Source organism: Orcinus orca, chromosome 11, assembly GCF_937001465.1.
Source record: "Orcinus orca chromosome 11, mOrcOrc1.1, whole genome shotgun sequence".
In the NCBI taxonomy this organism is placed as follows: domain Eukaryota; kingdom Metazoa; phylum Chordata; class Mammalia; order Artiodactyla; family Delphinidae; genus Orcinus; species Orcinus orca.
This window is the reverse complement of record NC_064569.1, coordinates 35,639,376-35,655,733: the sequence shown is the minus strand read 5'-3', so window position 1 is coordinate 35,655,733 and position 16,358 is coordinate 35,639,376. Positions and strand designations below refer to the sequence as shown.

The window sequence follows — 16,358 nt, the reverse complement described above, 5'->3', positions numbered from 1 at the left end:
ATCGAAGTTTTCTTTGAAATGCCAGAAACACAGTCAATCTGAGTAGAGAGAGAGTTTGGGTCAATCAGTCAGAAAAAAGTTATTATTTTGAAGAAAATATGTAGAGACTTTTTAGAAACCCCTCTAGGATATAATTATAGGACTTTAATTTCTGGATCATCTTTAAAAAGGACAAGCTGTAAGGGGTATAATTCATCTACTTCATAATACTGAAGCAGTAAGAGACATGGAAAGCAAGTCAAAGTTACCAATTAATCCTCTGATAACATTAATCTTTTGGAAAATTTTGTGTTTACTGTATCTAAAAATGCTGTCAAAATTACATGCAGTGAGAAAAGTACCTAGATAATCTAACTAAGTGATCTCAAATTGCATAACTGCATTCCAGATGTCACCGCCGATACTGTATTAGCAGTAATATCCCAAGGCTGTGCACTGTGAATCCCTATTACTGGCAATCAGACCAGTCATTTTCTGGGATCATTCTCTTCAGAGTATACCCAGAGATGCTTACATGTATGACCTGTGTTTCCCTGGGCACCTCCAGTTTGTGTGTCCAGGGTAATTTCACTTATTTTGAAGGGATTCCTGTAGACAGTGTTACAGAAGGGTGCTTTGTCTTATGAATAATCAAAACTTACCTCACAGTCACTGTGAGGTTCTCCACTCCAAATTGGGCACCAGGTCCTATCTATGCTACCCTCAGATGGACATCTGGATCCTCCCCCAGACCTAGCATGATTTCCTCATTAAATCCTTTCCTGTTTTTCCAAACACCCTTAACTAATCTTTCCACCTTCGAATTTTCCAGCCTTTGCTGCTGTTTACAAAGTACGTAGCTCAGTGTCCTCTGTGTGAGCTGGGGATGGGTCCTGGAGGAGGGAGGAAGGACCCTTAGGAGAGAAGGCCATTCATAGCACAGAGGGAAAGCTGAGTAAACAGGAAGCACACCTATTAGTACATCAGGTGATCCTCCTGCTGCACAGATCTGGCTTTCTTACTACCTTAGGAGCTTCTCAAAGTCAAGTCCCATATCCTTTTTACTCCTGTATCCTCAAGGTCTGCTAAATAGTAGGTTCTCAGTCAAATCTGTTGCATGAATGAATAAATTAAATTAATACAAATGTGGACATACAAGTCTTATGTATATTACATATGCTTCTAGAAAAAATAATATCTATATTCAAGGGAAAATAAATCATAAAGCAGGGCACATGACAAACATAACTTAGATTTCCTATGCATGTGAGCTAGAAGGATAGATTCCAGATAGTTTATATAGGGTATAGTATTGAATTAGGGGGCTATTAGCAGTAACAAATAAGAGTCCAGCTACATTATGACTTAATCATAATAGAAGTTTATTTCTCAAGTAACTTTTGTCCAAAGTAAGTGTTTCTTATTGGTAGGAAGTTTAGGGAACCAGACTCCTTCTCTCTTTTGCTTCCTCTCCCACCCCTCCTTTCCTGTTTCTGGGGACCTCGTTAACTGTATCCAGCCAGCAGAAGGGGAAGAAAGAGGGTAGAGGGCAGCACATCTGTTTCCTAAAAGCCTTGGCTACACCTCTTCCATTGGCTGAAACTCAGGTAGTCTAGCTGTGTGCCAAGGAAGAAGAAGAAACAGATTTCTGAGATATGCTAGCAATCTGCCACAGTAAGCATACTATAACTGTTTGTATTCTTCCCAGGAATTTCTCTTATTAGTAGGTACTATGACTCTATGTTCTTCAAGATAACAAGGGATTAAATATGTGGGTAGGAAAATTTACAGCCAGCGAGGTAGAATTCATCAATTTTTCCCTGCCTGTCTAATAAATTTCACTTTTCTAGTTAAGTGAATTTCTTTTGTTCTCTAAGCACAAGAGATGTTAGAGTGGAAAGAATTCCAGAGGCTATCTTCATAGTTCAGGGCGAACATGCCACCAGAGCATAAATAAAGGTGAATTAACAGAGGGTTTTCCTGTTTTTTAATGATCTGCCGTAGGAAATTAGGAGCATAGACTGTTGAGTTTTATAGTTTGCAATTACAGCTATTTTTTATTCATCATATTTGAAATAGTTCCAGTTAAAATGTAAACAAATTTAATATTTATTATTTGGCTTTACAGTCCCAAATTTAAATATCAGAGCAGTTATTGTTAGTGTAGATCTTAAATAAAGTGTTGGTTAATTGAAAATAAAATGACAGTTCTCAGTATATATGATATTCTTTAAGCCATGTTAAAAAAAACTTGGGCAGCTTAATCTTTTAAGTCAGCCTCACTGATATTTTTTTTCTTTGATTTCAAAATCCCAAATCCTTCTTGTTTTTGGTTTACTCACTGTGAGCCAAAGTTTAAAAGAGCAGCACTTAAGTTGTGCTCTTAAATTCACTACAGAATTATTTCCTTTGAAGAAATATAATTGCTTAAATAAGTTCATTTCATTAATTGTCTTTCAAATGCTTTCAAACACTCATATGTCAATCCAGGTGCCTCCTACTCAGGACTCAGTCCTGTTTGTTAAGGATGAATTCATCAGAATTCAACAGATATTTACTGAGACCCAAGGTACATCAGACGTACCTTAGAAACAGAAGACTCAAAGATGAGTAATGTAAAATTCAGACCCTCCGAGGGCTCATTTAGAAACAACCTGTGTCCATCAATGGATGAATCGATAAAGAAGATGTGGTGTTTATACAGTGGAATATTATTCAGTCATAAGAAAGAAGGAAATCCTGCCATTTGTGACAATGGATGGACCTTGAGAGCATTATGCTAAGTGAAATAAGTCAGACAGAAAAGGACAGTACTGTATGATGTCACTTACATGTAGAATCTAAAAAAGCCAAACTCACAGAGGCAGAGAGTAGAATGGTGGTTACCCGGGTGGGCCTGAGGGTTGGGAGAAATGGGGACATGTTGGTCAAAGAGTACAAACTTCCAGCTAGAAGATGAATAAGTTCTGGGGATCTAATGCACAGAGTTTTGATTATAGTTAACAGTACTGTGTTATATACTTGAGAGTTGCTAAGAGAGTAAATCTTACATGTTCTCACCACAAAAAAAGAAATGGTAATTATGTGACATGATGGAGATGTTAGCTGAGCAATGGTGGTGATCATTTTGCAGCATATAAGTGTACCAAATCTACATGGTGTATACCTTAAACTTACACAGTATTATATGCGAATTATATTTCTATAAACCTGGAGGGAAAAAAGTCTAATGGCTCTCAGCCAACTGTGGTAAACTCAACAAGTGCAGCAGGAGAACTAGAACCCCGAGACTTTGCAGTGGTGTCCTGGATACATAAGACCTGAGAAAAGCCTTGCAAATATGATTTTGATGAGTCCAAGGAAGAGAATGTGTATTCTAGGAAAAAGGAAACTTGTAGGCAAACGCATGGAGATGGAAGAGTCCAGTTCATGTGCAAGGAAGGGGAGGGCCAGTATGAGTCTTGGACCATGGGATCTGTGGAAGGATAACATGGGAGATGAGAATAGAAGGCCTTGACCATCTTCTTGAGACATTAATTCACAAGGGTGCATAGGAGCTACTCTTCTAATCCATCCTGGTTTTATTTATAAGCTCCATATCCTTTCTGTAAATCTTTTTTTTTTTTTTTTTTTTTTTTGCGGTACGCGGGCCTGTCACTGTTGTGGTCTCTCCCGTCGCGGAGCACAGGCTCCGGATGCGCAGGCTCAGCGGCCATGGCTCACGGGCCCAGCCGCTCCACGGCATGTGGGATCTTCCCGGACCAGGGCACGAATCCGCGTCCCCTGCATCGGCAGGCGGACTCTCAACCACTGCGCCACCAGGGAACCCCTCTGTAAATCTTTTTAAATTATAAAAGCAATGTATATTTAATTTCTTAAATATGTATTGAAGTATAGTTGCTGTATAAAATTATATAAGATACAATATTATATAACAATCTTTTTAAATTATAAAAGCAATGTATACTAATCTGACGATTTATAAAATGAAGAAATACACAAAATAAGAATAATCTATAATATCACCAGCTGAAGATGACTGCTTATTCAAAATGAAATACATGTTTACATACTGGAGTAATACTTTCTTCATAATTTTAATCCTGCTTTTTTACATGATATTTATCATAAGTGCTTTTACATGTCATTAATAATTTTTAGAAGAATGTACACCACTATGTATAAAATAGATAACTAATGAGAACCTCCTGTATAGCACAGGGAACTCTACTCAGTGCTCTGTGGTGACCTAAATGGGAAGGAAATCCAAAAAAGAGGGGATATCTGTATACATATAGTTGATTCACTTCGCTGTACAGCAGAAACTTAACACAACATTGTAAAGCAACTATACCCCTATTAACAACAAAAAAAGAAACATCATTTTAGTAAGCTGTATGGCATTCCATTTTATGAATGTGCCGTAATTTATTTAATCACTCCCTCATCACTGTACATTTAGATCGTTATCTTTGCTCTAGCAGCTTAATGCTGAGATAGTGTAGATAAAACTAGACTTCCCGTTGCTTCTGTTGTTGACTGATGCACTGAACCCACTAGAAGGACAAACCTTGCCAGACCACTTTGGATGGGTCTTGCCTCTGAGCAGCGGGATGAACTCCTGGGAAACACACATGCTTCCATAGAAAACTACAAGTAGTTGTGGCAGCTTTGCTCATATAGGGATTGTTTTTCCTTTGGGTACCTTCATATCATTTCTCCAGTCACTATATGAATATTTTTTTAAAAGTTTGGGTGTGTGTGTATGTAAGCAGTAGTGTAATGGTATTTTATTTCCAGATAAAATATCTGACACTTAGTAGCCGGACAACTGTCGGTTATCTTCCCTCTCCTTGTCCCTTCTTTATATCAGATAATCATAAAAATGTTGTCTAAAGGATTTTTTTCCTTTTTAAAATACATTACTCAAGTACAGAATTAGGCCGAATCTGTTAGCTCAAGCACTCAAGACTGGAAACCCTTTGATGTGTGATTTGGTGTTGCCTTAGTGATCAAATCTAATTGCACAACTGATCTGATTGATCATGAAGAAATAGGTTGTTAAAGTGAACAAAAAATATGATCAGTCTGGAAGAAGTTTGATTAAGTGACCTCATATTGACAGGACCAAGCAGTGACCGTCAGCCTGGGTGGTTAAGAGGTTTGGGAGCACCATAAAAGAGCAAACCTGTCTTTAAGAAACCCGTAGGCTGTTTCACTTAATTTTAATTGGAAGGAGTTATTGGTTTGCTCAATTGCTTTCTTTTTGGTATTTTTCCCCTTCAATTAACTAAGTGGGAGAGCTGTGATGTTTCATTACTGGCTGAGAAGCCTGTATCAAGCTAATGGGTGTTTTAGCAGAGATGGAAGCAGTGGTTATAATAAAATGGTCTGAAAGTAGATAGTCTGTCAGAGATCTGACGCTTGCTCAAAGCCAACAGAGGCCATTCATCAGTACATTTCTTGCTTAGCACTCACTCAAAGCTCTTTCCGATGACTTCTCATTCAGATATGTATGGAAACTAGTATTCCATTTCTTTTTTTATTGTCATCAGTGAGCTTATTTTGCTCAAAGCAGTATTTTTCCTGATATAAGTTTGTGAGTTAGCTCACAAATAAATACAGAGTAGCTATTTTGACTGTCATCTTAACCGTTCCTCGTGTGCCATTCAAAGCTTGTTTTCCTGAATAACCAGTAAGTGAGCTCATCAAAATGCAAAAAGCCTTTTATAGTGCTATATTAATAATTAGAAATCTTGCATTAAATTATTACACACAGGCACTTTAGCCATCTTATTCTTGCTGGATACTTTGAGGAAATCAGCTTCTTTTTTCTCCTTCCGGAAATAATCTCAATATCAAGTAGGCGATCTAATCCCTGCTATTAGAAAGTGGCTCAGGGAAGCATAGGAATTAAGAGTTTCCTGCTTTTACCCTGATTAAAACCAGTCTACTTATTATTACAGAGCCAGCAGGTGCTTCACATTCATATTATCTTGGGAGCCTAACCATAATACCATCTAATGTACAAAAAAAGCATGCCGATTTTAAAAGTAGGTACTTGATTACAATGTAATAAATGGATAAACGTTTTAAGTAATTTTCTAGTATTTGCAGGAATAAGTCTGGAAGTTTTTGTTCAGCTGTGTTTTACTCCAGTGGCCTAGTTTTCAGTGATCAGAGTTTCAGAGTGAGGTCATGTCTCTTTCCTGAATTCACATATTTCTTCACCTGTACTATTCCTACAGGCCTCATATCTACCTTGCATCTGAGGTACTTGTGCTGATGCTACAGTTTTTATTAGACTGTGAACTCATGTATACCACCATAATGACTAGTGTGTTTTCTATGCGAGAATTTGATATGTACTTGAATGAATGAGTAAAACTATTCTAAGTCTCATATCCTACACATTAGGCTAAGCTACCTTGTAAAAGGGATATTGTAATGGCAAAGATTTTTAGGTTTTAAGGAGTTTACAGAATTCCATTTTATTAAGCGCTTTGTTCAACCTGTTGCTCACACATCAGGGGGAGTTTCAATTCTCTGTTAAGCCAGAAGTATTTATTCTTAAATTTACAACAAGAGGCCATTGGAAAAAGTCGTTGGCATTGTTGACAGTCCTTTCTTCTCCCTCGAGGTTCTCTTCTCCCTTTCGGTTCCTGTGGTTACACTTGTGATCTTCCCACGTTGCTGCTAACGGTTCCTCCTACAGTTCCTCTGCCTTTTCTTTCCCTCCATTTTCCCACAAGGACTGTCCTTGTCTCTTTCTTGGCTCTTTGTTATCTCACTTTAGTAGTTTCATCCCTGTTCCAATTTCAGAAGCATCTTGTAGTATCAGTTCTGATTATATTATCCGCATGTTTCTGGTCCTGATATCTTTTTCCAGAGCTTCTGGCTCATCTTTCTTTTCATCTAGATATCACTGCTAGCCAGTTGCTATCATATTATACTCAACACTTTAAAAATGAAGCTTCTGAATGTTTTCTAAAAATATTTTTATGTATATGAAAGAAATTAGACACGTTTAAAAAATCAAAAACAGAAGAACTTGGAATGAAAAGCAATAGTCCCCTGACTCACTTCTGCTTACCTTCTATCAGCTTTTCTAAAAGGGGTTCCTCACCTGAACTACAAACCAGAAAATGACCCGAGCAACTAATTTCTCAGATCTCCCAAGGATGGTACGTGACTAGTACCATACCAGATACACAGGAGAGAAGTTCATTCATGATTTACTCAGGATGCCTTAGGGCATTAGAACTTATTTCTCTGTGAAAGTCCAGTTGAGACAAGGTACTAGGGGAGACCACTTTCCAGGGGGACCACTTTCCAATTCTTCTAATATGTTTATACCATGCTTTGTTTAACTGGTCAATTTTAGACGTTACCAGTAGACTTTTTTCTATGATAGATGATGATTTACCTTCCTTATACCACCACCCTTCCATATTCCCTTTTCTTATGTAAGTTACCTTTTTAGCCTTCACCAGTATATGTGTTCATCTTCATTTCTTGTTTTATCTACCATACATAGTTTTCCTTGCTTCCCTATTTCCAAATCGAGTTATGTTCTGAGTTCTTAGTGGACATGAAGTTTTTGGGAACAGTATTCGACCCACTACAGGTAGTTTTCAGTGTATTGATGGAGTTTGGGTATTTAAAGCCCTAGTATTAGATGAAATCATTAAGTTAGTAGATGGAAAAGAAAATATCTGAATATAGATCCCTAGGGAACTCAAACTTTTGGAGATTGAGAAGATAAGACCTGAGAAGAAAACCAAGATATAGGGGCAATGAGGTGAAAGAACTAAGACAGTGATATATCCTTGCAACGTGGAGAGTTTTAGGAGAGAGTGGTGAACTACTGATAGGTGTTTCGTTACATGGATTTGGTCCTTTATTTTATTGCATTACATCATCAGTAAAATCTTTTAAAAATAGTAAATAGCACAAAAACTTTCTAAGAAATTATATATCTTAAAATATCTTTATCCAGCTTTTCCAGGTATTTGACAGTTTTGCCAAGTATAGAATTCTAGGGTCAAAATCATTGCTTCACTCTCTTACAACAAACAGTGAGAAATGTGATGCTAGACAGATTCTTATCCCTTTATGTGTAACCTTTAGGTTGCACATAAGGGTTATTTCCCTTCTGGAAGATTTATATTTTGTACTTACTGTGAAATTTCACAATGTGCATTTAGATGTGAATCTGTTTCATTCATTTGAGGTAGTGTTGTATATGGGGTAAGGGTTTGACCTCTATATATAGAGTATCCGGATTCAAATCCTAGTTTTGCCCCTCAATAATCTTGAGAAAATTACTTAAACTCCCAGTATCTAAGTTTCTTTCTCTTTAAAATTGAGGGAGTGATAAAATTTCCTACCTCATGGGACTGCTGTCTGCACTATATGAGTAAATATAGGTAAATTGCAAAGAACAGTGTCTGCCGTATAGTCAGTCATCAGTAAGTATTGGCTATCATTTCATTATTCATTATTTGGAGTATTTGATGGGGCCTTTTAATCTGAAGACTAAAGTCCTGTGAAAAGTTCTTCAATTATTACTGTTATTATTTAAGATAGTTTCTTCACTTTGAGTTTTCTCTTTTCTTGGTATGAAATTTGTCTTTAATCATAAACTGTATGTACCATTTGAGTTGGTACATTTTGATTGTTGGTTGGTACAAAAGCTGTTTGATTTTTTTCCTATCATATTTTTCTTCTATTTTCTATATGTTACTCTTTTAGAAAGACTACTTCAACTTTCAAGTTCTTTCAAGTATTATATTGCATTTTTGAAAAATTTCAGCTATCATATATTTAATTTCCAAGAGCTCCTTCTTATTCTCTGAATATTCCTTTTTATAGCACTGTGTGCTTTTCTTATGAATGAAATATTCTTTCAAATCTATTAGAAAGTATTAATTAGAAATATTTTAACTCCTGTTCTGTGCATTATCTCTATTTCCTTCAGGGTCAGTTTTTATGGTGGTATATCTTGGTTATTCTGTTAAATGTTATAGTCTTTTCTCAAGTATTTGTTTCTCCTTGATCTCACATTAATGTTTAAGAGTGAATTAAACATTGACCTTTGATATGAAGGTAAGGTTTGTTGACTGGCAGACTTACATTGGGTGAGCTAAAAAGGTGCCACTTTTTACACTTTGAACTCTAAACACTGAGATGCAGGGGACTTTGTTACAAAGGATAACTCCTACATTAGCTACTTAGTTTCCTCCAGATATTTTATTTATTTATTTTCTTTACAGAAGAACCATCCATTCTGGCTTTGGGAGTAATTGCTTTCTTTCAGCTGTCTGCTCAAGGTGGGAGGAGGTGGTTGGGTTGATTGTTCATCAGTAGACCTTTAACTAACCCAGAAATTCATTGAATTTTCTTCTCCACTGGTGGCGTTTTACATTTTATCTTTGTTTACACTTTTCTTTGTCCCTTTAACGTAATGCTTATAAGATGGGAGGAAGAAGAGATTTAACAATGTTTTTAATCTTTCATCTTTAATCAGAAGTTTGGATGTACTCTTTGTTAAAAAATTAATATATGTTATATATATTAAATATATAATTACATTTACATTGTATTTCATGTATATATATATATAATGTACACATTTTCTATACCAATTCTACTCCATTTAATATTATAGTCAAGTTTTTGACATAAATATTTGAAGTAGGATGAGAAAGGGTCTTCTGATCATGTCTTGTTATTGCATCTTAGTGAATGCTTTCAAGCTGCCACTCCTGCCTTAATTCCCCCTGACCTAGCAGGACCCAAAAGCTGGCATGCTGAGCTTGCCACTTAGTTACCTGATATTACAAACAGATCATTCATTCACTCAGTAAATGTTTATGAATCTCTAACCATGTGTCTGGTTCTTTGCTAGATGTTAGAGAAAGAAAGAAAAACACACAGGCATAGTCACTGCCCATATTTATACAAATTATTTGTAAACTTTTGATATTAAGGAAAATTGGGGGTGAAAGCAATGTTTTATAGCTTGATTGTGGTAGTGTTTATGTGTCAAAACTCATGAAATTGTTGGTGATGTTTTTGTATATAAATTTTACCTCAGTACAGTTGGTTTTAGGTCTGAGGAGATAATATGTATAACATGATGACTGTAGTTGATTATACTGTATTGTATAATAGAAATTTATTAAAAGAGTAGAACTTCAATGTTCTTACCAAAAGAAAAAAAAAAAAAGGTAAATCTGTGAGGTGATGGATGTGTTCATTAACTTAATGGGGCAATGGGGGAATCCTTTCACAATTTATACATATATCAAATCATCATATTGTAGTCTTTAAATATCTTACAATTTTGTCAATTATACCTTAATAAAGCTGGAGAAAAATAATGTTGGTTTCAATAAAAAGGAAGACAAAAAAACCATTTAGGAATAAGCCCAGGCAAACTATATATAAGTTGTCCTTTCAGAAATTGATAAAGACCATAAAAGCTATAAAAATTATTAGAGAAAGAGGAAGTACATCATGTGTGTGGATGAAAAGACTCAATAATGTAAAGATGTCACTTCTCCCCAAATCAATCTATAGAATCAATGCAGACTTCCCCTCCCCCCATTTTTGGTTTTGTTTGGGAGTTTTTGTGAGAAATTTCAAACTGATAGACAGAAAACCCAAAGAATCAAGATACTTTTGAAAGGTGGGCAGAAAGATAAGGAGTAGCTATTCTGAGCCGGGCACTGCTTCTCCTGTGATGCCACGTATAGTTAATGGCAGTATTTAAGAGCAAACTATTAAGAAATAGAGAGTATTACTTCTATTTCAAAAACAGAAAACCCAGAGAAGTTTAGTAAAATAACTCAAAGTTACACAGCTGACAAGCCACAGAGTTGAAATTCACTCACATTAAGATATATACTGATTAGTTGTAAAGCAGAAACTAACACACCACTGTAAAGCAATTATACTCCAATAAAGATGTTAAAAAAAAAAAAGATATATACTGAGACATCTCAAAGTATAGGCTGTTTCTTGTTGGCCAAGTGTTGGTCTTCAGAGGCAGCCTGTGGTGAGAGAAAGAGCACTGGACTTGGAGTTGAAAGAGTTCTGGTCCATGGTGTGACCTTGGGCAATGCCTTTGCTCTCACCGCTTCTTTGTCTATGACATAGGGATAAGAATAACTCACACAGCTGTTGTGAGGACTAAATGACATGATGAAGAAATTATATTATGCTTTTTTAAAGAGTTGTCATTAACTTCCTGATTATGAACTATAAAGTAGTGAAAATAATTTTCACTAAATCTCCAATGTTATTATCCAACTTGTGAAGAGGATTTTAGGATTTTCAAAATTTATTTACATATATTGTCATTTTACTTTCAAAGAGTTCACATGAGAAAATCAGTCTTTTTATGACATTTTGGATATTTTATACCCAAGTCTGGAATAGTTGTAAAAAACAATGTAATGCCCAAAAGAGTTTGCTTTCATTGAGCACTTACATCTAAATGTTGAAAGCAGACTCCCCAGAAGCTCAACAAAAGACAGAGGGAAATGACCTTGTGATTTTTAAAAAAATGCTGTGGATAATCTAGAAAGCAAATAATCCACATGTGGGTAATCAAGAGTTGATTAATTGTTTTGAGGATGTTTAATTTCCTACTGTTTATCAATATAATTTAACTACCAGTGCATAGGATAGTGATATAAATAGTCCAGTACTATTTTTTTTATGAGAAATTGTCAGGTTTTTATTAATAATAAACACTTTGAAACACAGTACTCTCATGATTTGACTTTGCCATTAAAAGTACCATGCTCATTTTAAAAAAATAATTGTATTTTCTTTTCTTTTGAATAGGGTAGCAGGTTAAACTAATGATTAGGGTCTGTTTTAGGTATGGATGGTTCTAGATATTTACACACTTTTTATTATTCTTAGTTATGTTGTTATGATAGAAATAACTGTTACTATGCATGAGAAAGGGTTTGTTTATCATTCAAGTGTCTCATTTTATAACTACACTTAATTTTACAAAGAAATAATTTGTCATTTTCCAAAGTGACCCATTAAATGCTGATGTCAAAAGCCATTTTTGTTTGGCCTCCTCTGAAGCCAGTGGTCTGTGACATTGTAGGAGGCATACAGTCTTGTGTCACCACACCTGAGGGAGGCAAAGAAAACAAGATACTGACATATGTGAGCTTTTTTTAATTCATACATGTTCCTTTCTTGTTTTCTGCTTGTTGGTGTGTTTTTAAAGATTACCTCAAAACATATGTACTTTCTAGAAAATCTATCGCCACAGTGCCTTCCACTTCCATTTTCTAAGCTGATTTTGATCTCTGGAGTATGACTGCTATTCGTGACTGCTGTTGGATGGCTAAATATCTTTTGGATTTTAGATTCTCTGTGCTCTGGGACAGCATCTCAATATCATCACTAGCTGACTGTTCTAAATGTAGCTAGTGAAAAAGTTCTAATTGTCCCTAAGGAACTAGTTCCTTTCTAAGACAGAATATATAATGAAATCATAGTTTTTCATAAAATTTATTTTTAGTTTTTTATATAATGTACCTACAGAGTATAAAATTAAGGTCCTTATAATTAAGACTAAATCATATGAGCTTATACATCCTGTACTAACCTTTTTGAATACTCTAATTCGGTTTGGAAAGTAATTTGTTCAAACTTGGTAGTTCTTATATGGAATAAAATAATAACATTTCCCCCCCCACCCCAGGTCTGCTGTTCTCTGTGTTTCTAACTCAATTAGATAATATAAAGTTTGGTTTTAACTGACCTAAAGAAAGTACCAAAGAAGTAAATCATCTGATTTTCTTTTACTACTTTCTGTTATTATATGATATGTAAAGCACAATGTGTGCATATCTGAAATTGCACACAGTATGTGTGCATTTATATGTTCTAACTCATAGTAATGTCTACATTTGTGTATAGATAAAATATACTGAATTCTTAAATTGTGGATCAGATTTCAATTCTTTACTTATTAATGATTACTGAGTAACTAAAGATATACATACCATCAGATAGCTTACAGATGAGGCTGCTTGTTTCATCTTTCACTTTAATTAGACCCATGAGCCAAACAAACATACCTTCTGGTGGAAAGGGCATACTTTGGCAATTCAAGCACACTCTCATTTTCTACCGACTTTCACCAAAGTAGAAAAGTTTTCGTAAACAAATCAAAATTAGCAGGAACATGAAAGTGTAAGACAAAGCAATGTATATTATCTGGCTAGTTTTACTTTGCTATCCTAAATGGTAGCAAGTATATAATTTGAGCCATGACATATGTATACTTATACTATATTTTATAAGTTGAGTCATATTTTAAATGAATTAAGACATTTCACTACCTAATGAACTACTCAGTAAATCCTTCTGAGATAATGAATAATTGCTCCATACTGTATCTTAGTGTTTTCAAAACTCCAGTCATTCATATGCCACCTTAATAAGTTTTGTCATATTTATATACTGTTTATACCAATATCTACTTACTGTTGTTTCTGTAATCCCTCTCACTTTTTAAATTTAAATATAATTTCACTACTGTGCTATTAGTATCACTTGCTATAAATAGAAATAATTCAGAAATATACAAATGTAGCTATTAAAATAAAGTATTTGCCTGTTATCACCTAAATACCATACCAGTGGCGGCAGATATATAACATGCGGGGAAACACTGTCCTGCATGATTGTAAATTCAGATTTTCATAAGTTTAATTTTCTTAAAATAAAACACACTTTAGATAGATAGTAAACCCAGTAAGGGCAGAAATTACTTCTGCTTTATGTATCCTTGTTTCCCCAGCACTTAATACTTGGCATATAACAGGTATTCAATAGGTATTGAATGATAAATTAATGAGTGACATATATATTTGCATATCTATCCTCTAAAATACTACTTAGTATTAGTAGTCAAATAATGATACTCGGATTGTATAGGAAAATACATTATGGCCAGCACATGTTTCAATCCCCAGTCTTCAGGGAATATGCACTAATATACTGTGTAACATTTCTATTAAACTTTAATGGATATAGACCAAGGAAGGTTGCTGTAATATAAACAAAGAGAAGTGGAGATGAAGCAGTATAGGAGTGGGCCTGGTGATTAGAAAGAGTGACAAGAGAAAATGAGTGAGGAGTAAATATTGAAAGATATATCTGTGTCATGTGACCTGAGGTAGCCCTTGTGTTGCAGCAAGAAAAAATAACTAAATTAAAGGGTAAATAAGAGATGTGAAAGTTGCTTCAGTGGATAAGGCTCTGTTCTATTAATATTTACTTCCAAATCACCAACGCTAATGACCAAATTATTCTAAAATGAGGTGCTCTAAACATCCCCCTCCTGACCTTCTTCCAATAAACTCATTTCTAAAGCTTAAATTCCAACCTGTTTTCTTTTGTCCATGCACTTAAGAAATGACATAACCAATTTCCTGCATCTTTTGGGTTAGAAGGAAAGACCATATAAAGCTGAAATGAGCATAGCATTTTAGTCCCATTTATAAATCATCAGTTAGGGAGGCCCCTGAAGTACAGATAGGCTGTTTCATAAAACGTATGAGGCCTTACTAAATGGAAGCAATTCACATCAGCTATGTGTCAGGAAGTCAATGGTTAGCTGACTTGGCCACTAACAATTATTTTGACAATAGGAATTACTAACGGTAAGAAACTGACTCTTCAGAAGAGCAACCACAGAGGCAAATCACTCATAGTTCAGAAAGAATGTTAAAATTTTGCAATCATATAAAATATTTATTTTGGCTTACTACCTAATCTAAGAGAATGGTTTGTGCCTTGTTTTACTGAAGGAACTCCGGGCTTATCAAGAAGTATATGAGTGATGACTTTTTTTTCTTTTAAAAATCTTACTTATTCAAAAATGTGTCTCTTTAAAAATTGAACATAGTAAAAGAGGAAATTTTAAAAGAAAATGAAAGAAATATATACTTCCAAGAATTTGAAGTTAGATGAGACTAAGAAGGCAGTAGTACTGCTGAGCTGGAGTGGATTGTCTGGGAGGAAAGGACTCTAAAAAGTATCTGGTCTTCCCATCAATAGGAGGGACTTGTCATGCTGGTCACTGCAACAGGGAATATGATGCAGGTGCGGAAAACATATAAGAAAAGGCTATTCTACCTTGGCGAGTGGAATCTGCAGTCATGGCAAAGGGTTGTCAAGATGGATATTTTTGGCAGCTGTGATGGTACGGTGCCAGCAGATCACTTAGCAAGGCCTGAGGCAACCCCAAAGCACCCAGAAACCCAGAAGGTATTAAGAAGAAGGGGACACTCTGTAAAGCAACTCTAGGAATTACTTTTTCCTCTATGACTGATTAAAGAGGCTTGGATGGACATCAGATGTTCCCATTAATCAGCAGACTGAATAAGAAGAATAAAAGGCTCACAACATTTGAGAATAGTAATAAGCCACTGGAGGAAATATATGAAACTCAAGATACATTCTCTGTTTGTTTAGACAATTTTGCCAATTTCAGCCTGTGTCTACTTATATGAAGGAGCACACACCAGAAAGTTAGGCAAATATGAACTCTTAGGTGACCTTGGTTAAATCCCATAATTTCCTTTTGCCTCATTTTTTTTCATATGCTGTCTAAATGGCAAGATTTTTTTTGAGGGTTGAATGAAGTAATGATATATGTGAAACACATTAAAAGGTGGCATAGATGGGATATATTCTCAAAAATCGGAAGCATGTTGATGCATGAATGCTATTGCCATATACTGGAGATTATGTTGATAGTAATAAGAGACCCTAAAATTTCAGTGGCTTAAAGCAAAAAGGTTGGTTCTTGCTCATACTCTATGTCCACCCCAACTAGAGGAGGAACGTGCCCCATATCGTCGTCACTCAGGACTCAGGCTGATCTTCAGAGCTTCTGGAAATCGCTGGTCATTGTGATGGGGGAAGGGTATGTGTGAATCACACACTGCCTCTTTAAGGCTCTCTCTGGAAGTGACACATGTCATTCCCTAATTGACTTCAGGAAGTCACACGGCAATCCTAGCTTGTGTCCAGAAAAAGAGCTGGAAATATTTGGCGAGCAGCACTAATGATTATCACAGATGGTTTCTTTCCAGTTTCAACAGTTGGATGACTTTTGCAACATAGAAGCTGTCTAGCTGTTTCTCCTATTGCTAATACCACTACATTCTTTCTCTATAGCTTTCAACAACCAAGTAGACTTTCTTGATTTTATGTTGTCTCAGTTTTAAGGATTTGCTGGCACTAAATATTTTAGTAGCCATCTAACAGAATATTTTAGTTTCTTTGAGAGAAAGGCAGCAATTGTATAACACCCCGTTTCTGTTTCC

The 16,358-nt window shown here is 35.4% G+C and overlaps 1 protein-coding gene across 3 annotated transcripts in view; it reads left to right on the top strand.

The window, feature by feature from the left end:
* The window catches only part of NELL2 (neural EGFL like 2), a 376,784-nt gene that overhangs the window by 318,240 nt on the left and 42,186 nt on the right, over positions 1-16,358 (top strand). The gene's annotated exons all lie outside the window — the stretch shown is intronic.